Raw genomic sequence first — 26,724 nt, forward strand, 5'->3', positions numbered from 1 at the left:
TCTGGGAGGAAGCTTCAAATATTTCAAGGAATGCAAAAGTCCCTGTTAAAAAGTGTCTTGTGACCCCCGAAAAGGTGTAATTACAAAACACTATAGGGTCACAGCTCAGTTTCTGCCAAATGGCTCAAAAACACTACCACAAACCTGGGCAGGTATAAATGCCAAGGACTAAGTACATTTTAAACAGTAACACACACACAGAAATACCATAACCATACTAACTTTGTATCAGAAACAGATTATCAAACATTAAAATATTAATTCTTCATTTTTTGGTTTTCAGATAATGTATCACTGTGTAGCCAAGTTGGCCTTGAATTCATGATTCCCCTGCCTCAGCCCATCCCCCAACCTGCCCCAGGTGTTGGGATTAAAGGCATACGCCACCTCTACCTGGCTGCCACTAAAATTCTTAGTATGTTCAAAGGAAGAATAAATAAGGTGGCATTCTGGGAATCAGAGGCAAGCAGATTTTGAGGCCAGCCTGGCCTACACAGTGAGTTCCAGGCTATCCAGAGCTACACAGTGAGACCTTGCCTAAAGAGGAAAGGGGAGTGGGGGAGTTGGGGCATTTCAAGAGGTAATTTAAATTGAAAAGTCAACAGGCAGGCTTAATAGTAGAAAATGCCTTTTATTTTACATATGATACACTTGTTTGTACAGAAAGATCATATAAAGCTGAACTCAAAATGAAACACTAGGCCAGTGTGTCAGGTAAGAAAAGGCCCTGGGGCAGTGGTGGCTCACACCTTTAATCCCAGCACGTGGAAGGCAGAGGCAGGTGGATCTACAAGTGTAGACCAGCCTGGTCTACACAGTGAGTTCCAGGACAGCCAGGGGTACACAGAGTAAAGGCAGTTTAACAAACTATTATCGATGGAATTTCTTCACTCCAAAATAGAAAAGCATATCAGTCTTTGTTAAAGCAATTTATAGTTCTATCTAGATCAAATTCACAGACAAAGTAGACTACTGGTTATCAAGGGCTGGGGAAAGGAACAGGGAATGTCTGTCTACTGGGTAGAGCTCCAGTTTGTGATGTTGGGAAAATTCTGGAGATGGATAATGGTTATGACAACAATGTGAGAATGTACTTAGTGCCACAATAAAAGGCCGGCCACTGGGGGGGGGGGATAAAGCCTATGATAAATCTAGTCAAAGTCAGGAAGCCCTTTTTTTTTTTGTTTTTTGTTTTTGTTTTTGTTTTTCGAGACAGGGTTTCTCTGTAGCTTTGGAGGCTGTCCTGGAACTCGCTTTGTAGACCAGGCTGGCCTCGGACTCACAGAGATCCACCTGCCTCTGCCTCTGCCTCCCGAGTGCTGGGATTAAAGACGTGTGCCACCAACGCCCGGCACCAGGAAGCCCTTTATGAAGCACATTAGTAAAAATTGTATTCAAGGACACTAAAGTATTTACAATACAATTTAAGCAAAGTGCTGACTGCACATGGATGAGGACCCAGGTCAAAATCTGAGTGCAGCAGTGCACACTCAGTCCCAGGATCCCTGGGATGTGCTAGGCAGTCTGTAGAGTCAGCCAATCAGTGAGCTCCAGGTTCAGAAGGATCCCCACTCAAAAAATAAGGTGGGGAAGAGAATGAAGAAGATGCCCAAAGTTTCCACACACATGTGAATAAGCACCAGCACACATGCAAACATGTATGTACACATAATCACACAAATACACAGGAAGGAGGGGGGACAGACAAACCAGGCCAGAGAACAGAAAGTCCAGTAACAGATACGTGTATTACAGATCACGAAGGCAAGACCAGAATAGAGCAGTGGGAGGAGGAACAGGCAACAGACTGGGTGCTGAAAAGTTAAGTACCAAGTTAAAGATCATTGTGAAAGAAAAAAATTTTCTTCCCCCAAGAAGGTATTATAGGACCAGAGACTGGAAGGCAGACACAAGAAAAAGGATTGCAAGGGGTCACACCAAGCCAGGCCATAGAGTGCAGATGTTCCAGAGCTGGAAGGAGAAAATGATCTGTTAACGCTCCATCTCTTCCACACATGGTCCAAATAATGAGAGAGAAACTCAGCTACTTTAAAACCAACCACTTTCTTCAGAGTCTTAACACTCCAGAGTGGATGGAAGGCGTCATACTAGTTATGTACAATGTAACAGACAAAAGTTTGGTATTTTGAACATGTTAGGAACCCTTATCTATCAGTAAAAGTTATCAATAGCTAATAGAAAAGTGGGCCGTTGTTAATTATGACCAAACCCAACCACCGTAAAAGAGAGAGATGCTTAAACTCATTAGTCACCAAATAGAGCAAAACTATCATTAACTATCATTGTACACCTGGCAAAAGTTCTAAACTATTAAGTGCTAGAGAGACAAGGAGCTGCAGAAGTAGCTCAGACCCAACTGGTAGGTGCTTACAACAACACAACTAATTAGTCATCTATTGCTCTGAAGCAACTCCATGACCAAGGTAACACCCCTCCCCTTCCCCACAAGTCTGAGTTTCTGTGTAGCCCTGGCTGTCCTGGAATTCGAAGTGTTCTGTAGATCAGGCTGGCCTCAAACTCACAGAGATTCACCTGCATCTGCCTACCTTCGAGGACTAAAGGGGTGTGCCGCCACCACTCAGCATCCAAGGCAACTTTTTTTTTTTTTTGCCACGAGGTGTTTTATTTTCATCAATCATACAAATAATTTTCTATAATATCCCAGGGCAAACCGGTGAAATTTGGCAGTCCGATTAGTGAGGGGTCCCCCTTCAGAGACCCGCAGGCCGGTGGCATCGGCACAGAATGCCCGGGTTCACAGTGCAGCTTGTGGCCAAGGCAACTCTTATAAACAAAAGCATTGATTGGGGACTTGCTTATGGTGCTGGAGGGTAGCTGTAGCTGAGAGCTTTACACCCTGATCCCTAAGGCAGGCAGGCAGGAAGAGACACTGGGCCCGACCCTGGCATTTGAAATTTCAAAGCCCATCTACCTGGCAGCAACACACCTCTTCTATATGGTCACACCTTCCAATCCTTTCAAGCAGTTCACCACCAGGAGGCCAAGCCTGCAAACATCAGTCTATGGGAGCCATTCTCATTCAAACCATACTTCCCTTAAGCTGCTCTGTCACCATTTTGTCACAGTGACTTATATGCCATGTAATATATCCAAGGCACTGCCTTACAACAGTGAAAAAAAATGTGGAGCCAGCAATGAGTGTGACTCAATCCCCATCATACACAAGTGTGCACATGCACTGTACACACAGACACAATGTAATTTAACAAAATGAAACAAAGCTGCAGGACTAGCTCAGTGGTCAAGAGTTAAGAGTACTTTTTGTTTTTTAAGAGACCCCAAGTTCATTTCCCAACATCCATATCAGGTAGCTCATAACTGCCTTTAACCAGCTCTAGGGGCTCCTGCTCCATGAGATCCATCGCTTTTCAGGCACCTGCACACATACAAATCTTAAAGACACAAGAAGAAAGTGAAACTGTGGGGTTTTTTTTAATTGATTACAACTATTTTGGTTTTCAAGAAGTGTATCGATTTTAATCGTGTGTGTGTGTGTGTGTGTGTGTGTGTGTGTATGTGTGTGTGTGTGTGTGTGTGTGTAAACTGCTGAGCCATCATCTCTAGCAGTTCCTGTGTTTGGTTTTGAGACAGAATCTCATTATGTAGCCCTGGCTGTCCTGGAACCTACTATGTACACTGTGTTGGCCTTTGTCTACCAAGAGTGTGACTTTTCTGAAAAGGATGTTTATTACACCCTAAAATAAGCTCAATATTGAGTACCTCATTGAGAAAAACACTACTAAAATAACACTACAATGATAAAGGCTATTCTTCCAAGAGGATCTTTACATTTAGGCAACTGAAAAGTAGTATAATCTTGGACCAGGGAGATGGTTCAGCAGGTTAAAGTGTTTGCCATGCGTGCCTGAAATCCTGAGTTTGATTCCTGGAACCCACGGTGGAGAGAACTGACTTTTCAAAGTTGTCCTCCAGCCTCCAACACTTATGTGCTGTGATGCAAGACCCAAAACAACACACACACACACACACACACACACACACACACACACACACACACACACACACACACTTTTTAAAATAAAAAAAGAAACACGCTGTCCTCTGAAGAGGACCTGAGATAAACAGGAAACAAATTACAGCAGTTTTGCAATTAGCAAAAGTCAGGGTCATTCTGCTAACAGAAAAAGGAATTTAAGACAAATTTTAACATTTTACAATGCTTACATTCTGAGAGTCTAAGATAGTAGTGGAAAGCTTCCCTATTCTACTTGAGGAATCAGAGGAAATAAAAACCGTAATAAAAATAAAAGGAGACAATATTTCAGGGGGTCTATTTTTGAAAATATTAACTTATTTATGTGTGTGTATCAGGGAGCTGCAGGAAATGGGAAGCCCAGAGGCTGATTCTAAGTGTCTATTATATCACATCTGCTTCTTGAGAAAGCAATCCTGTACGGCAGCATCAGAGAAGAGGAGGTGGGGGGCAGGGAGAACAGGAGCGGAAGGTGGACATGACCAAGGGACATTGTGAACAAACACTCTGACGCACAATCCTGCCTCAGCCTCTGAACGGCTGGGAGTAAAGGCCTGTACCATCAGCCCAGGTAAAATTCCTCCAGGGAGGTGCTTACACATACATCTCTTCACAGGGTGCTAGTCTGTCAAACCAGGCTAGCTATTCTTAGGCACCTTCTGTCAGTTCAAACAGGGCAGGACTTTCTCAGCCTCTGCAAACTGGTATCTATTACATTCTTTCAAAGCTTTGCCATCTTCTTTTTCAAAGCTTTCTCATCTGGCCTCACCCCTTCAGATCACTGCAGAATAACAATCAACATGATTGGCAAATACAGAACCTTTCTAATTGTCTTCTCAAACATATGAGGAACTCTGTAAGGGCCTGTTGAGCACGGGAATTAATGACCTATGGCACACGACACTGGCACATAGCTGAATCTTGACTACTGCTGCAGACCCTGAAGTACTGGGAATGGTATCTGAGACATGAATCATGATTTTGTGAAAATAAGGTCTAGAATGGTCTCCAGAACTCACCTTGCTCCTTTTTGAATCTTTTCAATTTTGTAATAGAATTGGGACAAAAAGAATTTCACAAGGTTAATCGGGTGTTGGTGGCGCATGCCTTTAATTCCAGCACTTGGGAGGCAGAGACAGGTGGATCTCTGTGAGTTCGAGGCCAGTCTGGTCTACAGAGTGAGTTCCAGGAGAGGCTCCAAAACAATACAGAGAAACCCTGTCTTGGGAAGAAGAAAAAAATTCACAAGGGTAAAGAGAATGAAATACAGATTTTAAAACTAGACAGTGGAATTAGGACAATAGTAAAGCTGAATCTTAGTCCTGGAAACAGGAAACATAAAACCACACAATTTAAGAGACACCCAACAAAGTAAAGTGCCTGCACTGGCAGTGCGAGGTACTACATTACTCCAACCAGGGCAACCAATGAACGAGGGAGACAGGCAGAACTTCCTGAGACAGTTAGATTCTAAACTGTTTCTCCAAAATTGTATTCTACTTAAGTAGAAAACTGTTCATTCAACATGAAGGAGCTCAAAGCACCTCTGTCAAAGGGGTAAGGTGTGTGACTGTAGTCAAGTCGGGGGACTAGGTCACAGAGAAGGTCATGGGGAAAAAGGAAGGAGAGACAGATGACAAACAGATGAGAGACCGACTAAAACACCAAAGGAGAGCCGGCCGTTGGTGCCTCACACCTTTAATCCCAGCATTTGGAAGGCAGAGGCAGGTGGATCTCTGTGAGTTCCAGGCCAGCCAGGTCTATGCAGAGAAACCCTGTCTTGAAAAAACAAAGCCAAACAAAGAAACAAACACCAAAGGAGAAAAGTGAAGTTTAGACAGGAATTCCAGTAGTGGAAATGGAGAAAGTAACCAATAGAATAATTGAAGCAATCTTTGGAACCCCTTGGAACTGGAGAGGCGGTTAAACATGTTGGCTGCTTTTCTACAGGACCCATCAGGCAGCTCACAACATCCTCTTCTGGTCTCCACCAGCATCTACACTCACACACGTGAATGAAAAGTAAATCTTAGAGAAAGAAAGGCATCCACTGAGCACTCGACCCCTTCAACAGAAGGGACATTCTACCAGCTTCCAAGAAAGATAGAAAACAGAGTGAAGGTTTCACACAGAGATTAAGTGGTGCATACCTAAGTCCCTGATTCCAGGAAAATCCTAAGTTTGGGTCAGCCTGCAATACACACCAAGACCTTGTCTCAGCAAAACAAAGCAATTAAATAAATAAATAAATAAATAAATAAATAAATAAATAAATAAATCTGACGTTTTCGGTGTGACCACTAGACACTAAAAGGTAATGGGCACTGATGCCAAGACTCCAAATTAAAGCTCTCCAACTACAAAAGTCACCTTCCAAGTATGGGGGTAGTAGACAGGAAGTCTGAGAATATTTCCTTCAGAACTACAGAAAGCCAAAGAGTACCAGAGTGGAGTAGTGGTGTAGGAGGTAGAAACTATCAGATCCCATCTGAAGGAGCAGAAATGAGAACCATCGGGAACAGTGGAATGGCAGGTGACAGCCACAGATGACGTGGCAACTCCACTAGGGAGCAGGTGCCACACAGTTTAACTCAGAGGGCTGGAGGATGGAGCTCAGTGGTGGAGCCTTTGTCCAGAACATATGAGGCCCTACCCTCAGTCCCTACACCCAAGAAATAGGCAAGCGGTGGTGGTGGCCACCACCCAGATCCTGAGGCCATGGCATTATAATACTGAAGTGTGGCATACAGAACAGACACGAATCAGAAATGCAGCTTTATTTTCCCTGGTGAACAGGTCTGAAATGACAAGTGGTCTAGACTCAGTAACAGGTACCATCCGAACCCTAAACATCTCCTCCACCCTCCATTCTACCAACAACCTCAGCTCACCACACTGAGCGTTCTACCTAGCCCAGGCTGGCTTTCTTTAGATGTATGCACATACACGAATGTGTATCATCACTGGCACTACTTTCAAAGTCAATGACAGGAGACGCTTGGAGTAGCTTACAAGATTTTGAGGAGAGTGCACCCAGCTCAGCTCAATCCAAATAAGTGTTGCTCTGCCTTCTCCTTCACTTTTCATACTGCACATGAGGGTACCTTTCAGTCCAGATTAAATGCCATGGTTTCCTTTTTTTAAAAATCACTAGCGGCCTCTGGGGCAGAGGCAGGTGAGTCTCTGTGAGTTCGAGGCCAGCCTTGTCTACAGAGTGAGTGCCAGGATAGACTCCAAAGCTACAAAAAAAAAAAAAAAAAAAAATAGTGGGGCCAGGTGGTGGTGGCACAATCTTTAATACCAGTACTCCAGAGGCAGGCAGAGCTCTGTGAGTTCAAGGCCAGCCTGGTCTATAGAGAGTTCCAACACAGCCAGTTATACAGAGAAACCCTATTTTGAAAAGGGGGGGGAAGGGGGGGACGGGACGGGACGACACAACCTCATTTGTGCTCTGCTTTGGCGATTCTGCTACAGCAGCCCTCATGGGCAAAGAAGATGAAGTGTTGGCAGTGTTCCTAACACAGGCAGAAAACATAGCTCATGCTGAGTTATGGTGTTGCTGGCTTATGCTGGTGAATCTGGCCACAACCTGTTCATTAAGATCTATATATTTGTGATATATCATTTAATTGCTTGCATTTCAACAGGAATTGACACAAAACAAAGTTCTGTCCCAGGAACCTAACACTGTATTTATTTCCTTAGGAGCAGAGAGTCTGTATTTGCTAGTTTAACGCTCATGTCAACTCCATAGATCCAAGATAACCACAAACAAAATGAAGTGATCAGGGAAGGGAGGATTGTGAGAGGAAGGGAGGTAGTTTCTAGAAAAGCAACACAAGGACACTCACAGCCATGCAATGTTCCACATTTCCACTGCATCAGTGCATATAGCACAACTTTTGTTTTGTTTTGGGGAACAAGATTTCTCTGTAGCCCTCTGTAGACCAGGCTGGCCTCAAACTTTGTCTCCTGGTATTAAAGGTGTGAGACACCACGCTTAGCTATATCACAGTGTACTACTGTTCAGTTACTAGGAGATCCTTATACACTATTTTTCACAACTACATATGATTACAATTAGCTCAAAATAAATAATTAAAAAAGTGATGACTATATATATCACAGGTCTAGTTTCTTATCTGGACTTGGCTGGTCTCCTCTGTACACTGATGAAGTCCCCATGCTCCCTTTAGGAGACAGAGGACTCTGTGTGCCCCCAAGGAACTGTCCTGCTTTGACCTGGGAGCTGGAAGTGGGCCATAGTGAACAGCCACCTTCTGACTACAGCCTACAAATCCAACCAATGACAGTGCAGCCAAACCCTAGCCCAACCAAACCCTCCCCACTCAGTGGTGGGGGCACAAGTGAACACCTTGTGCATTCAAAGGAGCCTGCTCCCAGGGAGGCCTAGGGCAGACTGCTGTGCTGCCTTCTCCCAGGAGTGGCACCTAACAGTGTAACTTCCTTTTCTCTTTGGAGATGGGGTGGGGCTATCTGCCCAGTTTCCCAACTGAGCTATGGTGGCTTAGCTTGGAAGGGAGATACTGTGAAGCTACAGAAAGTAAGACAAGGTATTTAAGTTCACGGCTGCAAAGATGCTGGTGAGAGGGTTTATCTATCGATAGAAGCACTTAGATCCATGGATTTGTCTTATCCTCTTGCCCCTTTTTTTTTTTTTTTTTTTTTTTTTGGTTTTTACGAGACAGGGTTTCTCTGTATTGTTTTGGAGGCTATCGGTCCAGCCCGGCCTCGAACTCACAGAGATCCGCCTGCCTCTGCCTCCCGAGTGCTGGGATTAATTAAAGGCGTGCGCCACCACCGCCCAGCCACCCCTTTTGATTTTTAAAAAGACAAAGTGTGGCCTGGAACTTAAGGCACACCCAGCTTATTATTTTTTAAGTACATACCCTCTAGACATTCTTTCCAACATAAGACATATTTCTCACATATAAACATAAATGCTACACTCAAAAGGTTGGCTAGTCATATTTTTTCACCATGAAAACTGTTTTTTTTAAATAAAGATAAAATTCTTCAAATCTTATGACAGCATTTTTATTATACCTTGGAAGGCAAGGCCTTTCTAAACAACTGAAACCATTAGTGAGAGCAAAGTGGATGGGAACTAAGAGTTCAAATACCTTGTTGGTAAGAAGAGAGATATTCCTGGGACTTGTTTTTGTTCATGAAAAGATCCAGGAAAACTCATGAAACTCTCAATAGACAGCCCGGCCCGAAGAGTAAAGTGGAGTATACACTACAGGTTCTGTGCATCTCACCCATCCTGTGCTGGGCTAAGAGCTCTCTGCCTTCTCCCTCCCCCAAGGGTTCCACAGGTTAAAGCCACATTGTAGACTTGTCCCATAAGCCAACCACTTCTTTTTTTGGCTTTCTCATGGCTACAAACCTGCCATATTGTTTCACTTGCCCAGTCATGTCTATGGCAGGGTCCTGTGCTAGACCACTCCCCCTGGTATCCCATCATTTGTAAGGCCCAGCTCTTCTGAAGACTGAAAAGTTTGGAGTGCCCTTCCTGTTACTGAGCATGTTTTAGAGCTCTCTTTGAGTCTATAACTGCATGGTGGGTCAGGTGTCTGTCTAGAGCAAGGGAATGTTACTTTTACACTGTGCCCTCTTCCTACTATGCAGATTCCTTTTGCTGCCAAGGAAAGGGAACTTAGCAGGAAGGTGAAAATCAAACTAAATGAACAGACCGGTCTCAATGCAAACACAACAACCACAGCCTGAACGCTGGGATTCTCCTGCAAACGCCTTTGTAATCATTTGGGAAATTCTGTGAGGAGGTCCTGAAGCCTTCAGCTTTTGCTTTGCTACTGTCATTAGCTTTTTGGTCTACTGAATTTCTCTTTTTAATAAACAATGTAATCCCAGCTTGAAAGGCAGCTAAGGCGGTGTCTGTGAGTTCCAGGCCAGCCAGGCTACATGTGAGACCCCCCCCCCCAGCTCTCCAGGGTCCTCCAAGGCCTGCATTCTAATTAAGCGAGTATCCTCCTTGATCCCTTTCAGTACCTCTCACGTTTGGATAGCAGCCTCATGAATTCCTCCCAGTCGTCCACTACAGATTCCTTTCTTCTGCAAGACTGAAGGAATTCTGTGTTTCCTTCTATCTGATTCAGTTTCAGTGATCTCTTAACACCCGGGCATTTTGCGTTGAAATATCATCACAGCTAGATAAAATGAATTCTTCAGCCTCTTCTGAGGATCCATTTTAGAAAACACAAAGTGGAAAAAGCATACGGAAGCAGGTACAGGTACCCCTGTAAATGTGCCTCCCCTAGTGACTTAGAAAAATATAATTATCAGTTCAACAGGACCTGGTTCTAGGACAACACTTGCCCAAATCCTACTATGTAAAAACTGTTACATAAAATTCAGTATTTGCATGTCTTGCATGCCATGGATCATATAGAATACCTACCTAGAACATACTGTAACTGATGCAGACAGTTGTTATACTGTTATCATTTAGGAAATCACAGCAAGGAGGGAAAAGTCTGCAGATCTAGATATATAGCTTAGGAGTAGACTACTGGCCTACATATGAAGCCTTTTGCTCAATCCTTAGCACCGAAAGGGGGGAGGGGCACATATGGTCAGCACATACATTTTTTAAAACTTTAGCATATTTTAGTGTTTAATCAGTTGGGTGAACAGTGCATGTGCATAAGAATCAGGCAGGGTTGTAGGTGGGCAGGAGTGTGCTTAGCATGTGTGAGACCTTTGCATTAAACACAAACGCAAGAAAGAGGGCAACTGTGGCAGGGAGATAGATTAGCAAATTCTACATGCATGAATCACATTATTTTAACTACTAACTTAAATATATTTTTAAAACAGAAAGGAAAGAAAGGAGCAAGGCTTGGTAACTGTAATCCCAACACTTGAGAAGTAGAGGCAAAAGCATCAGGCCGTCCTTGGTACATAAAGAGTTAGAGGCCAGTACAGCCTGCTATATGTCACCACCAAAACAACAGAAAGAAAATGCTAAAAAAAAAAAAAAAAAAAAAAAAAGCCACCTAGTAAGCAAGCTCAAGCTACATCAACAGGTGTACATTTGATAGAGGAACATTTTACTGTCACCATACCTGGTTCTATTTGGTTTAACTTGGGAAACAAGTCTAGTACACTGCCTGAATACAAAGTACCGGGAAACTGTCTTGAGTTGTTTAGCAGAAGATCTGGGAGCAGTGCCGAGGGGATATGAATGAGAGCTGCCTCCCTAGTGTTGGGATCAAGGTGTACAAACACCACTTTTGCTTTCTTAGTAAGTTCTCTCTATTCTATGCCACACCTACCCTAAAAGGCATGGCATTTCCTCCCGATCTTAGTTGCTGCCAGAATTTTCACCTAACCTGTACCATTTTGTCTTCAATTGGAATAGAATTGTCCTCAAAGTAAGGGGGGAAAAAGACAGGGCTGGAGAGGTGACTCAACAGTTAACAGGAGAAGAGAACCTGTTTGATTCCCAACATTCACCACAGTGGTTTACAGTAATTTCAATTCCAGGAGATCTGACCCTCTTTTGGCCTCTGCGGGCACTGCAGGCATATGGTGTACAGAACACACGCAGGCACAAAACACCCATAAAAATTATATATGTTTATATAATTTTTTTGAGACAGGGTTTCCCCTGGCTGTCCTGGAACTAGCTCTGTAGACCAGCTGGCCTGAAACTCACAAAGATCTGTCTCCCAAGTGCTGGGATTAAAGGCCTGTGCCACCATGACCAGCTCAAATAAAATATTAAAAAAAAAAAAGACAAATTTAGGTCCAATGTGACGTGCTCACCTTTAATTCCAGCACTTAGGAGGTAACGGTAGGCAGATCTGAGTTCAAGGTCAGCCTGGTGTACAAAGCAATTTCCAGGAGAGTCAGAGCTACACAGAGAAACTCTGTCTAAAATGGGGGGAGTGGGGTAGGAAGACAGGGTGAGTGAGGCAGTACACTTGTCTAGTGTGAACAAGCCATGGTGTCACATAAATTGATGTAAACTGGGTTTGGGGGGTACAAGCCTATATAAACTTTAACTTGCTTTAAAAGGATTTCTGCATTATTTAGTGAGAAACTGGTACCATCTAAATCAGAGGCCAAGTGAAATAGCCAGTCAGTAATTCTGAAGCAGATCCATCAGCACTAGAACAGCAATAATGTAATCACTTCTCTCAGCTGGGGGAGAGCAAAGAAAGCCTCCACAAGTGACAGAGCTTTCTAGATAATAGATGACCCACTGAAACCAACTTAGTCACTGCAGTTCTCAACAGCTACTGTGGAAGGTTCTCTTTCCTCTCCCCTCTCTCTCTCCCTCTCTCCCTCTCTCCCCCTTCCCCCCCTCCCCTCTTTCTCTCTCTCTGGTTTTTCCAGACAGGGTTTCTCTGGGGCTTTGGAGGCTGTCCTGGAACTAGCTGTTGTAGACCAGGCTGGTCTCAACCCACAGAGATCCACCTGCCCCTGCCTCTGCAAGTGCTGGAATTAAAGGCGCACACTGCTGCCACCGCCACCACCACCACCTGGCTGAATCTTTAGCTCGTTGATTTTTTTCTTTTACTTTTGCGAGACAGGGTTTCTCTGTATTGTTTTGGAGGCTTTCGGTCCAGCCTGACCTCGAACTCACAGAGATCCGCCTGCCTCTGCCTCCCGAGTGCTGGGATTAAAGGCGTGCGCCACCACTGCCTTAAGAGACAGGGTCTGATTATGTAGTCCACTAGCCTATCCCTAATCTCCAAGATCCTCCAGCCTCAGTAACCCATTTCCATACTTTGCAAAGTAGAAAGACTTTTTAGTCTCTTTTAAATCCAATTAATTTATTTTAAGTACATGGAGATACTTACCTACTTCACTGTGATGTCTAATGTAGTTAAAAAGATTACGTTAATGAAGTAAGCTATTTTAGACAATCAACAGGTATTAAATATGTTGTCAAAATAAATGAGGCACTGGCTTCAAACTGGTTAAGGACTGCTTAGTTTAGTGGACCTTAAAATCTTTAATAGACATGGCTTTTTTTGCTTTGTGTTGGCTAATATCTGCACACATGGCACTTCATTTATTTGCTGACAGAGTCTTACTATATAGCTCTGGCTAGAATGGAACGTATGTGGACCCAGCTGACCTTGAACTCACAGAAATCCACCTGCCTCTTCTGAGAGTCAAGGAACATTCACCATGCCTGGTCTCAACCAGAACTTCTTTAAAATGGAACAGAATTGAAGATATTCAGACTATATGTAAATATGGTTATTATTTCATAATTTTTATTCCTATTATGTGTTTATTTTATAGGCACCATAAAATGTATTTTATGCTACAGATAAGTCTGCAAACTAATACTGAAGTGTCATCCAATTATAAATGCTTTCTACAGGGAACAGACCACACACTTCAACAATTCTCCTGTAAGTTCCCTCACACTTCTGCTTCCAGCACAAGGGTCTTCATGTCTTGTGATTCATCTCCAGACCCCTCCCATACCATCACCTTCTCAACTCCTACTGCCTTCTGCAAGCCATTCCCTCAGTTGCTTTCTTGCCTTCTCTGTCGTAATTAAAAATAAACCACTGGGTGGTGGCGGCGGCAAACACCTTCAATCCCACACTTGGGAGGTAGAAGCTGGCCGATCTCTGAGTTTGATGCCTAGTGTATAGACTGAGTTCCAGTACAGACAGGGCTGCATAAAGGAAGTCTGTCTTGAAAAACAAGAAAAAACAAAGCCTCCCAACATGGTGCTGGGATTTTTAGGTATCAATAAATCCTAAATGCAAACTGAGCATGGTATAATCCCAGTTCTTGGAAAGTGGGGGAAGAAGGGTCAAGAGTTTCAGGCCAGCCTTGGCTACATGAAAGTCTGTCTCAAAAATCAGACCAAACAAAACCCAGAACTGGCAAAGTGGCTCGGCAGGTAAAGGGACTTGTCAGGTAAAGACCCGAATCTGATCTCCAGACCCACGTGATAGAAATAAGGCCGGACCCCTAGAAAGCACATGTACATGTATGCACACACAAACAAGTGTGCACAGTAAATAAAGAAACATCAAAACAATTAAAAACTAATAAAAGCTGGGGTCTGTTGAGACAGTTCAGCAAGTAAAGGAGCTGCAGCCAAGTCTGTCAGCCTGAGTTAGTATCTGAGAACTGTGGGTTGGAAAGAGAACAAACACATGCAAGCTGTTCTCTGACCTTCACGTGTACCACTGTCACACACACGCACACACACGCGCGCACGCACGCACGTGCTTGCGAGAAGACTCAGTAGGTAACAATTTCAGTTTGATACATGGGACCCATACAGCAGGAGAACCAACTTCTGCATATTGTCCTCTGACCTCCATATGTGCCATTTCATTAAAAAAAATCCACGCATATATTTAATTTAAATATTAAGTAGTGTTTTAAGGTATAAAATAACAGCATCAAACAGATTTCTTTATAAAGTCACCGTGTCTCCTACCTTGACCAGTGGTTACTGGTGTGGGTGGCACTAGTTCCTAACAGGCACTAGGGAAGCATGGTTGTCACAGCGCTTCTTGCCCTAGTATTTGGAACTGGCTGCCAGTAGTCTAATACTTCCTATGTGGATGACAACTAGAGAACTTCCCACCTATCACATGACTTCCAAGTATACCAACAGGAAATAAACTCATTTTTCAAACATAGGTACTAACTCCATTTTACCTGCGGCTACTAAGTACTTCTGCAGGTTTTAACACATGATGACATCACCAGCAATGCAACAGTTTGGAAGGTGATACCTTGAGTTGGTCAGTACAAACAATGCTGACAGCAACTACTGAGGCTCCTAACTGTTAACAGAATGCGTGCTCATTTACTCCAGAGCACTTATACCTGGGCCTCTGTAGGGGGAGCTGGGGGCTAAACCCAGGGCCTCCTGAATGTGTAGCAAGTATTCTTTCTACTTATGACTAAACCCAGCCTCTGAGCATTAATATTAAGAAATACATCATTTGTTTTTATTTCTGTGTCTCTGTTTGGGGGCCTGCAGAAGCAAGAGGGCATTGGATCCCCTGGAACTGCAGATACAAGCTACCTCACAGGAGTGCTGGGAAGTGCTGGGAACGTGGGGCCTTCGGAGGAGGAGTGCTTGTAACAAATGAGCCACCTCTCCAGCCCAGAATGACTATTTCTTTTATGGTAGAGTTTCTGGTTATGGGGGGGGGGGGGAGATTTATAGAAAAATCCAGAAAATTTATTACAGAAAAGTATTAAGAAACAATTAAGAAACACAACATCTCTAATCACTATGAAAGAATGGCTCCAAGAGGTTCATATAGGTGACAACCAGTGGAGGGGCAGCGTAAGCCTAGTACCCTAAGTTTGATTGCCAGATCCCACAGTACAAGGAGAGAAATCATTCCTTAAAGTTGTTCTCTGGCACATGAATATACTAATAATAAAACAAAAAGCAAAGTTACTACAAAAACGTTTAAAGCAGTACAATATACATGCTCTATGAGCCATTCCATAAATGTACATAAATCTTTTTTGTTTTTGAGACAGGGTTTCCTGTCCTGGAGCTCTCTCTGTAGACCAGCCTGGCCTCGAACTCACAGAGATCCGCCTGCCTCTGCCTCCCGAGTGCTGGGACTAAAGGCGTGAGCCACCAATGCCAGCTGCACATAAATCTTAAAATAAGTTGATATGGAAATGCAGTCACTCAAGTCTAGCTCAGGCTTCAGCTTAGACAGGAAAGCTCTGCCCCTGTGGCACTCCTTCCTCAGTGCGTCTATGAATTAGCTCCATGCCTCTATTTCTGGTCTCTCATGCCAGCAGCATGGAAGGAGAGAGAATATGGTCTAGAGCTGAGTCACGAGATCTGAATTCTAGGCCTTACTTGGTCACTAACTCGTGATGATTCAGTCCTTCTGGACCACAGCTTGAAGGAGGGGGGGTGGCAGAGAGGGAGCAGATAGAGGATGCAGCAACAGCTGTTTTCCTATTAAACCAAACTCTACTTTTCTTTGATTTTCTTACAGGAAGGACTAAAATATACTAATTTCCATAGCTAGACCTCAGGTTGACCTGTAGGGCTCTGCATGGCCTTCTGCAGAGGCCCCTTGCCACCTGAACAAAAGGCCTAGAAAACTGGGGTCACAATAAACCAAAGGACAACAATAACGGACCAGTCTTATGCCATCCAAAACTATCTGCCCAGGCTTGCCTCCAGGCCACCGGGGCAGAGGCATTTTCTCAACTGACTCAAGTGTGTGTCAAGATGACAAAAGCCACCTTCCTTACTCAGCACCAGGCTCTGTCCAGGCTCTCACAGCTGCCCTGCCCCTCCACTCGAGAATTCCCCAGAGCTTGGACAGTCTCAGTGTCTTCTCATTCCACAAGGTGTGCCACCCTGAACAAGCAGCTCTACTACCACGGAGCTGGAGCTGCCGCAGGCAGAGCTTAAAGGAGTCACTCCTCACTTCAATGGTTACTGCTCCCACCTTCAAACCATGCTTTAATACATCTGAACTCATCGAGCTAAACCCAGCTTTAACTCCTTTCCGAAGCCTAATCAATTACCAAACCTAACAACTTGCCTTCCCCAGCGCCATGACCTGTTAATCTGACACCTACCATTCTTTATGGGATGCCCTCAGACACTCCTCCATGAAATTTAGGGGGCAATGGTGGCGCATGCCTTTAATCCCAACACTCGGAAAGCAGAAGCAGGCGGATCTCTGTGAGTTCGAAACCAGCCTTGTCTACAAGAGCAAGTTCCAGCACAGCCTCCAAAGCCACGATAAACAATCTTGAAAAAACAAAACAAAAAATAAAAAAAGAAATTTAGGGGGCCTATCATTTCTCTCCTCTTCTCCATGTTAGCATGAACGTGGGTTCCTGCTACCCAGTATTTTCTGTTTTGTCTTAGAAGGCTGGAGTCCCCCGCCCCCAAGCCTAGCATATTTCCAGAGTGAACGCAAGACAGGCAGGCATGGGAGGCAGGAGGATCTCAAATCAAGGCTAGTCTGGGCTACCTAATCAGACATTTGTCTCAGAAAAAGAGGTGGGTGGGTGCTAGTTGGTACATGGTTAAAGTACTCACTGCTCTCACAGAGGACCCAGGCTCAGTTCCTAGAACCCTCACAATCACTGGCAACTCCAATCCCAGGATTCTGACATCCTCTTCTGAGCTCCATGGGCACCAGGGATGTCCGTGGAACATATATGTACAACCCTGCCAAACACTCATGAATGGAAAAAAAAAGACATAATAAGAGGACATAACTGCTCCTGGGTATGTATGGTGGAGGGTTACTGCAGCCATAAAGGAGAGAGAGCACTGCAGATATGAGGTCGAGCAGGGCCGGGTGAAGAGGCAACCAAAGAAGTCGGGGTGAACATGACCAGTTGACTGAGCTGGGCCATGTGAGTGGAGGAGGGAGGAGAAAGGAGAGAGGGACGTGGACCAGTAGCAAAGAGGCCAAAAAAAGTCAATGTAGCCCAAATGGCCAGATGATACAGGAGGAGCAGCTGGGGGAAGGGCTCAGTCCAATCCCTGGACTGGAGAAGTTTAGGGTAGGGGTGGGGTATGCCAGCCAGGAGGACCCTGTAACACGTAAGGACTGAGGCATGGATGTGGGGAGAAGCAGCCAGTGAGAGCTTTGATGTTAAGAGGCAGTGCGGCTGGCTGTCAGAGTTTGAGACCTAACAACTCATACACATAAAAAATCAAGAATAATCAAACTTCAGCCTGTGGGTGGAATATAGCCTGCCATCTGTTTTCATTCGGCCTGTTGGCTAACAATGGCATTTACATTTTTAAATATCTGGGAAGTAGCCGGACGGTGGTGCACACCTTTAATCCCAGCACCGGGGAGGCAGAGGCAGGCAGATCTTTGAGTTCAAGACCAGCCTGGTCTACTGAATGAGTTCCAGGACAGCTCCAAAGCCACAGAGAAACCCTGTCTTGGAAAAAAAAAAAAAAGTCTGGGAAGCTAAGGGTGTGACAGAGGGCTTGCCTACCATTTCCAGCCTCCAGGTTCAACCCACGGGACAGGCTAAATTAAATAAATGCAGTATTTAACGTGCTTTGAAATTACATGAAATTCAAATTTCAGTGCCCTAAAATTTACTGGCTCTCACAGCCATGTTCATCTGTTTCTACATCATTGGTAGTTGTTTTCATTACACAGCAACAGAGTGAGGCAGCCATAAGTCAGACTCTAAGGCCCACAAAGCCAAATGCACTAGCTGGCCAAACACACAGGTTTGCTGACCTTCAGATTAAATAGAAATGGACATTGGTTTTGGTTGCTGATAGAATTTGCTCCAAAATTTTGGCTAACTTTTTAGCATTTCTTATTCGTGTGACCTAGGACAAATAAGCCTTCAGCTTCCTAACCTACAATACAGACTTTGCTGAGTTATACACACACAAATAAAATTGTAATACAAAACAGCTAACATTTGACTGATATGACAATTACATGGTCAGTACATGTGAAATTCTCGTACTCTAACAGATCCTTGGTGACTGTCAGTTTCTCTTTCTCCTGCCTCCCATTTCTGCTGCCAAGAACCCTAGGTATAAAGAAAATGGGCAAGTCCGTCAATATCTGAATGACAGGCACTACCAAGAAAGTCAGCTTCCAAGCTAATCCCTTTGTCCTCAACTACCTTGAGTCTTTCGGTCCCTTGCTGTTAAATATGAGATCCCTTCTCTACTCCTGTGCTTCCTTCCTGAGAAAGCGCCAATCCCCAGGCTTCTGTGAGGAAGTAGTATGTGCATTTTCCAACCTCTGATTCCACTACCACCTTTAATTCGAAATGTCAAAAGCTGAACATGGTTTCCCTCCCTGCCCATATGTTCCCGATTTGCTAGAAGAACCTGCTACTCTTCCAGCACCCTGTTTCTTGCTCTCTTACAATGAGACTCGATCCTGTCACCTTTTCCCTTTCTGTTCCTAATGCCATTGGTAAATTAGGTCATTTTACTTCAAGCGCATTTTAGAAAGAAGCCTTGAAGCAGTCTCCTTGTCAAAGCACCAATCTATCTCAAGCTATCACACAAATCTTTCTAAAACCTGCCACTTTTCATTGGACCAGTTTTCTGTTTAGTTAAGACAGAATTTCAAGTAGCCCAGGCTGATATGGAACTCTCAATTGTCCTGCCTCAACCTCTCTGAGTGCTGGGATTACAGATGTGTGTCACCATGTCTGGTTTACTTAAAACTTCTGAGGCGTAATCCCTCCTCCACCCCACAATATGTACTGAAAGTGACAAAACTGCCCTTATGTGGCAACTGAAACCCTGCACTCTTACCCACCTCGCTCCCACCTCTCTCTCCTCCCGTCTCCCATGATAAAACAGAGCCACCTTTCATTGCTGCCGGGCTCCCTGACTCACAAACCTTACACACATCAGCACTTCATCTCACAGCAACTGTCAGAGAGGCTGCCACTGCCATCCCTCTGTGCAGCAGAGAACCGGAAGTCCGAATAAGGGAGTCCTTGTTCCACTTCCCCTTTGGAACCTTAGGCAAGTCAATCGATGTCTGTAATACACTTCACTCCTACTTACACAGAGGTATTCAGTTTGAGAAGCTGGTCTCATTGACTTCAAGCTATCTCCTCTTTTTGTAGCTCTGTATTTTACCTCCTACAATTCTCTTACTTGGCTATCTCCATCCAATGCTTCCTATAAAAACAGATTTTCAAGCAGGGGGCAGGGTGGGGTGGTGGCACACGCCTTTGATCCCAACACTCAGGAGGCAGAGGCAGCAGATCTTTGAGGCCAGCCTGGTCTACAGAGTGAGTTCCAAGATGGCCAGGGCTACACAGAAAATCCTATCTCAAAACCCCCCCACAAAATTAATGTCTTTGTGTCTGGAACTGAAATGACACCCTTTAGGAAATACATTCTCTGATGAACACCTGCCAAAGCTATAGAGCTTTCATATCCCAATGGGACTACAGCATCTTATTTCACGCCTGTGGTCCTTTTCGCTTCTAACATCCCATCTACTCCACAAGTGGAAAACTTCTGTAATTTAGTGCCCATCACCACAACTTCAACCTTAAGACTCAATGTTTGGAATCGAGCAGGGGAAGACAGGGTCTCAGCAAGACACATCCCCTTAGTAGAATGGGAACTCAATCTAGAAGGTCACAATAATATTTTTCCTTTTAATGAAACATAAGGGAAAAAAACACATATTTTTCAAAGTGTAGGTAAATGCTACTTTGCAGAACTCTTGTTTGGTACAGACCAGGGCATGTGATTCCACAACTACTGGCTCACAGCATAAAAATGTTTTCTTCCCTTTGGAAAGCTAATGAAGACAACTCAATCCTAGGCTCAAGGTTTAACATTCAATTAAGAGAGACTTGTTTTCCATCAATACCTCCACTTTATAGAAAAAATAAAAAACAGGCAAGACACACTGGGGCTGAGTAAAAACAAACTTAAATTGATTCGTGTGGGTGACATTTGGAAAGAAAGTTTCCTGGGAGATCCTTACTCGGAGGACAAAACTGGGTAAGCTCAGCCTCTGACATCCATTCACCCAAAGACCCCTTTGGCTGCAGAGCTACAGAAACTTGTTTCTAAAACATTACCAATTAAACTGTCCCCAGGTGGGGCATGACAGAAGGACATGGCCAACTGTGCCAACCTCACTTCCTCCCTTTTTACCCCATCCACTGCCCTCAGCCACCAGGCCTCTCTAAAAGCATTCCAAGTTTCAGGACCCGTCGGCTCGCTGTCTTCCCTTCTCCTTTAAACTCCACCTTTCCTTTCCGCGTCCTCATTAATTCAGATTTAAGGGGCCATCTTCAGACAGCCCTCGCTGATAACCTCATTTACAAGGAGCTCCATTCCCTCAACCTGCTTTATGGGTTTTCCTAACACCTGCCACCTCCAAAAGCTCTCCTGCATATTTATTCTTTTATAGTATATTGCAGAAACCAGAAACCTACAATTTTTTTTCTGTAAAGAACCAGATAGTAAATATTTCCAGTGGTTTTGACAGAACTATTCAACTATGCTATTACAGTACAAATACAGCTGAGATGACATAAATGACCAGATCTGGCTGTTCCCAATAAAACTTTATTTACAAAAACAGAATGGGCTCATTTGGCCTATGAACTTCTAACACAGTCCGAACATCATAGGGATAATAACCTCTTCTCTTTTTTTCAGTGTCATATCCTGTGGCCAGAACAGACTGATACCAAACATGAAGTCAATAAAAGCTTGCAGCATGGGTGAACAGACAGTGGTGAGCTACACCTTTCCCGCCTTCTCAGGTGACAATACAATGTGGTTCAAAAAGAATGGACCAGGGTCAACAGCTTTCTTTTTATTTGGCAATGGTCCCCAGACTGTTTGTGTCTATCACCTGCAACAATCACGCCCCATTAAACACTTTGGTCCTTTCTTGATCCAAGTAGAAACTTGTTAAAATACAGATTGCTGGGCCCACTCCACAAACTCTCCTCTAGTAGACAGACCTAGGCAGAATCAAAGAATAACTTTTCAGCAAGTTCTACAATCAAGCATCCAGCTTGCATCTCTGGGTTACAACTGCCTCAGATAGCTATGAATCCCACCCAACAGAAAACCACTAAAAGTAGGTGGATAGTTATTTTGTTTCTTGGGTTTTTTTGTTTGTTTTTATTTAACTTAATGGCATCATTATTTTGAGGTGGGGGAAGACAGAATTTGTCTATATACTCCTGACTATCCTGGAAATGACTATGTAGATCAGCCTGCCTCTGCTTCCCAAGCGCTGGGATTAAAAGCATGTGCCACCACCACTACCCCAGGCTTAACTGCATGATTCCTGAGGGTGTACTTTTTAGATAACATACCCACTTAGTGATGCCCATACTGGTTATACTTGGACCACACTTAGAAAACCACTGGGCACGTGTGTGTGGGGGAAACAGAGTGATGGCTCAGTGGTTAAGAGCATTGGCTGTTCTTCCAAAGGACCAGGGTTCAATTCCCAACACCTACATGGCAGCTCACAACTGTCTGCAACTCCAGCTCCAGGGAATCTGACACCCTCGCACACATATACACGTAGGCAAAATACCAGTGCACATGAAAAATAAAAATAAAAAAAATAAACCCAATAGAAGCTGGGCATAGCGGCACATGTCTTTAATCCCAGCACTCCAGAGGTAGAGGCAAGTGATCTCTGTTGAGTGTGAGGCCAGCCTGGCCTACAGAGTGAGTCCCAGGACAGTCAGGGCAACACAGAGAAACCCTATCTCAAAAAACAAACAAACAAACAAAAAACAAGAGTACCCAGCTAAAGGGTGGTGCAGAAAAATAAACAATAACAACAAAAAAGCCCCTAACTATAATGGTAGTATCTTGCACTACTGAAAACAAATGTAATCAACACATGATGTTCCAGTCATCTGATGGGGCAGAGCTAAGGAGGAACCCGGGAACGCCAGGCGCGTGGCACAACTGCTTCAGTAGAACAAAGGCAGAAGACATCCCATTTCTAACAGACAAGGAGCAGTGAGATGGCCCAGTGTTAAAGTACTCGCTAACAAGCCTGATGCCCTGAGTTCAATCCCTAGCATCCACATGGTAAAGGGAGAGGACAGTCATCTGTCCTCCAGATAACTCCACAGCATGTACTCCATCACTAGGCTCTCTCCTCAGCACCTGCCTTTTCAAGGGTCTGTAATTGACAGCAAGCAAGTCTTTAAAAAACAAACGAAAACACGACAGCTATTTGAGATCAAATCTTTCTATAATGTTAATAATCTGCAGCCAGGTAGGCCAGGAGGCTTTAGTTACAGCATTTGGGAGCCAGGGACAGGCTGGTTTACACAGAGTTCCAGGACAGCCAGGATTACATAAAGTGTTTCAAACTACTCCTCCCTCCCCAAAAAAAACCACCAAAAAAAGAAAAAAAAACAAATAATAAATAAAATAAAACCATCTGCAATAAATTAGCAAGCCTAGAGAGGTCATCCTAATCTAAGGGATGAAAAATCTAACTCCATCAGAACAACTCACTGTCCTCTGAACTACTTTAGAACTTGTCATGGAGTAGTCACAATTTTTACAAGCTGTACACACACTCCCCAGAACAGGAGGATTAAAACTCCATCAACACATTAACCTCACTCCAAATCTCTTAACCTTCCCTGCTTAGGTGATCAGACTATAATTAAAACAAAACAACAAAAAGGCCGGGCGTGGTGGTGCACCGGGGAGGCAGAGGCAGGTGGATCTCTGTGAGTTCGAGGCCAGCCTGGTCTACAGAGTGAGTTCCAGGATAGCCTCCAAAACAATACAGAGAAACCCTGTCTCGAAAAGAAAATAGTACATATATTAGCCAGGGTGGCTCCTACCTGTAAATCCTCTGGGTAAGAGGAACCAGTGAGTTCAAGGCCAGCAGACTACCTCAAGAAACTAGAAGATTTAGTTGCTGTTTACAAAGTGGGTTTCTACTGCCATGACAGGTATAGTTTGTTAATGTAGGCTAAAAACATTTTTTTTTTGAAAAAGAAAAATCCAGAATGTTACTAAGTGGCCCAGTAAGCATAATATCCCACTTATGGATATGCTGAAAAGATGAACTCACAAATCTAAAGATGAAACTCAGCTGAGATCTGGAATTGCTGATAAAAAGGTAGCAATTAAATACACTACATAAATCACCCATCAGATTTAAGATTTCATAAACAAATATAAAAATCTCATTAAGGGCTAGAGATGTAGTTCAGTGGTGGAATACTTGCCTGACCTACACAAAGTCCTGAGTTCAATTCCTCAGCAATACCAACAAACCAAACCAAAAGACTCATTAGTAATCTTGTAAGCAAGGTTGATAAAACACGCACTCACACATTTGGGACGTGGATGTATGAGAATCCGGAGTTCCAGGGCATCCGGTCTACCCAATGAATTTCAGCCCAGCCTGGAGTCTTTTGTTTAAAGACTTATTTACTTACTTAATTTGTTTTTTTGAGACAGGGTTTCTCCGTGTAACTGTCCTGGCTGTCCTGAAATTCACTCTGTAGACTAGGTCGGGCTGTCCTGAACTCACAGAAATCACCTGCCTCTGCCTCCTAAGCACCAAGATTAAAGGTGTGTGCCACTACCGACAGCTAAAGATTTTTATTTTATGCATATGAGTGAGTGTTTTATTTGTATGTGGACATGTGCACCACATGTCTGACTGGTGCCCCCATGGACTCTTAACTGTTGAGCCACCCCCCACAATCAGGTCTTAACAACAAAACAAAAATACTGCATACTATGTTAGAAATAGCATGGTACAATATTAGGGTGTTATTAACGTCTTAAAATTAATAGCACCGCCGGGCGTTGGTGGTGCACGCCTTTAATCCCAGTACTCGGGAGGCAGAGGCAGGCGAATCTCTGTGAGTTCGAGGCCAGCCTGGTCTACAAAGTGAGTTCCAGGACAGCCTCCAAAGCCACACAGAGAATCCTCTCACAAAAAATAAATACATTAAAAAAATTAACATTTTAATGTAGTTACCAGAGAATGTAAGTACACATGTGATGCACAACTATAATCCCAGCACTCAGGAAGCTTAGGCTATCAACTAAGCTATGTCCCAACCCCTCTTCTGACCTGTACCCCAATATCTACCCCTTAGTACAGCCACACAAACATCATAGGAGTAACTATCAGAATCTGGGATGGTCAACTGATCAGCAGGTAAAGACTACCTGCTTCCACCATCAAGGCAGAAAAAGACACGTTTACAACAGCTTCCTCTCAGTGTCCTTAGCTCCTAGGGAGCAGCTCACTTGCTTTCACTGCCAAGCCTGGACAGGCACAGAGGAGGACGCTGGTAGACCAAGAATGATAGAAGTAGGGTCTAGCTGCTCGGCCCAGCAGGACTGCACAAAGCCTGTAAACAAAAACTAAGGGTTTCGAACACAGAATTAAACATTTAATCACTTGAGCTCTTTTCTCACTAAGCAACTATAAATACAAATCTATGAGGAATAATCTATTTTAGCATACTTTTACATATGCAGATGTGCACCAAGACTTCAGAATGGCACCACGGTTTAATACTGAAAAGGAAAGAAATGAACTGCTGGGCACAATCAGACTGTGAAATGTAAATGAAAATAAACTTAAAAGGAGGCAGGCTCATGTAACTGTTGACAAAATACTAATATACTTACATGGTTTAACTACCTTGTCATAAAATATAAACTTCAAGATTAATTCCAGCACACTGGATGAGAGCCCAACAGGAAAGTACTTAATTTCCACACATGTGTTTCAGACCCACTGAATAGTTCCATCTTCAGGAAGGAATTTACAAGTTGTGGCCAGCACTGGATGTCTTTGAGTGGCACCAGTCCGTAAACATTCACTGAATGAACACTAACTGGACCAGCAAATTCCAACACAGTTAAATTAGTACAGACTTAACCTGAAACCAGAGGCAGAAGTGAAACAAACGTACTCAGTGCCATCCAGGTCAGGCCCCTAGGACTCAGCTCCCTGCACTGTTTTTGCTCAACATAGTTTGTTCATTTTTCTTCTAAGAAAGTTCCTAGTCCTCTTTCCCATGACCCCCTTTCTCTGTTAATCAGCACCTCCAAGTAAAAACAGAAGAGGATTTCTACTCTTGGTTATTTAGATAGACTAACAAATCTAAGAATCACTCACAGGGGGCTCTCAGGAGCCAGACATGGGTGGTGGTAAAACTCCAAGATGAAATTTATTTCTATTTAAGTTCCCGAGTTTAAACAAGAAAGTACTATTTTAGTACAGTTTGAACCTAAACACAAAATACCAATCCATGAAAGAATATATTTCAAAATGAAATTCATATGAAGAACCTAGAAATTAAAATACAATGTGTTTTCTCATAAATTTATGTTCTTATCTATTGTTTACAAAAGTCAAAGTAGTTGAGCATGATGGCTTATGACTACAATTCCAACCTCAGAGGACTACAAGTTCAAGGTTAACCTCGGCTACAAAATGAATTCCACATGGCAAAAAAAGAAGAGAAAGTAAAAGTAATCTATGATTTATTGGAAATGGAAGTGTCTTAATACTGTCAAGATTTTTGGACACAGTCAAGACGTGATGGCATTTTCAGTGGGAAGTAAAACTACATGCCAATTATCAAACCTGGCTTGATAATTCTGAAAAAAAATTCAAATTCTGAAAAATACTCAATTTACCTTATGTCTTTATGTGTGTTTAATACTAGAGTTTTTTTAAAAGAAAAATATACAAATAGGCACAACTTTCAAGAAGTTATAACTGACACTCTACAACACTCAGTTAAACATGTTGTACATGATAAAAGTTAATACTTAATTTTTGTCAATAAAAAAAGGCATAGTGGCACATGTAGCCCCAGCACTTGGGAGGCAGAAGCAGTAAGATCAGGAGTTCAAGGTCATCCCTCAGCTACATATCAAGTTTGAGGCAAGTTAGGGCTGCATGAGCCTGTCTCAGAAAGCCAAAGCTGACGGCCAGGGATGTAGCGGGGCTCTTATAGCATGTGTACTTCAGTCCTGGGTTTAACCCCCAGTGCTGCAAAAAGGTAACATACACGGATACTAACTAGTTGATAGCTTATACAGCTCTGTGCTTCACATTTTGTAAGCAAACAGTGTTAGATGTTTCTGAGAAAGAAATAACAATGTGTTGCCTGTCCCATCTATCCACTATCAT

The 26,724-nt window shown here is 43.5% G+C and overlaps 1 protein-coding gene across 2 annotated transcripts in view; it reads right to left on the bottom strand.

Annotated features, from left to right (window-relative positions):
- Nucleotides 1-26,724, bottom strand: part of Kcmf1 (potassium channel modulatory factor 1) — a 58,685-nt gene that overhangs the window by 25,943 nt on the left and 6,018 nt on the right. The window lies entirely within an intron of this gene.

This window comes from Mesocricetus auratus, unplaced genomic scaffold (genome assembly GCF_017639785.1).
Source record: "Mesocricetus auratus isolate SY011 unplaced genomic scaffold, BCM_Maur_2.0 Super-Scaffold_100676, whole genome shotgun sequence".
NCBI classification, from domain to species: Eukaryota; Metazoa; Chordata; class Mammalia; order Rodentia; family Cricetidae; genus Mesocricetus; species Mesocricetus auratus.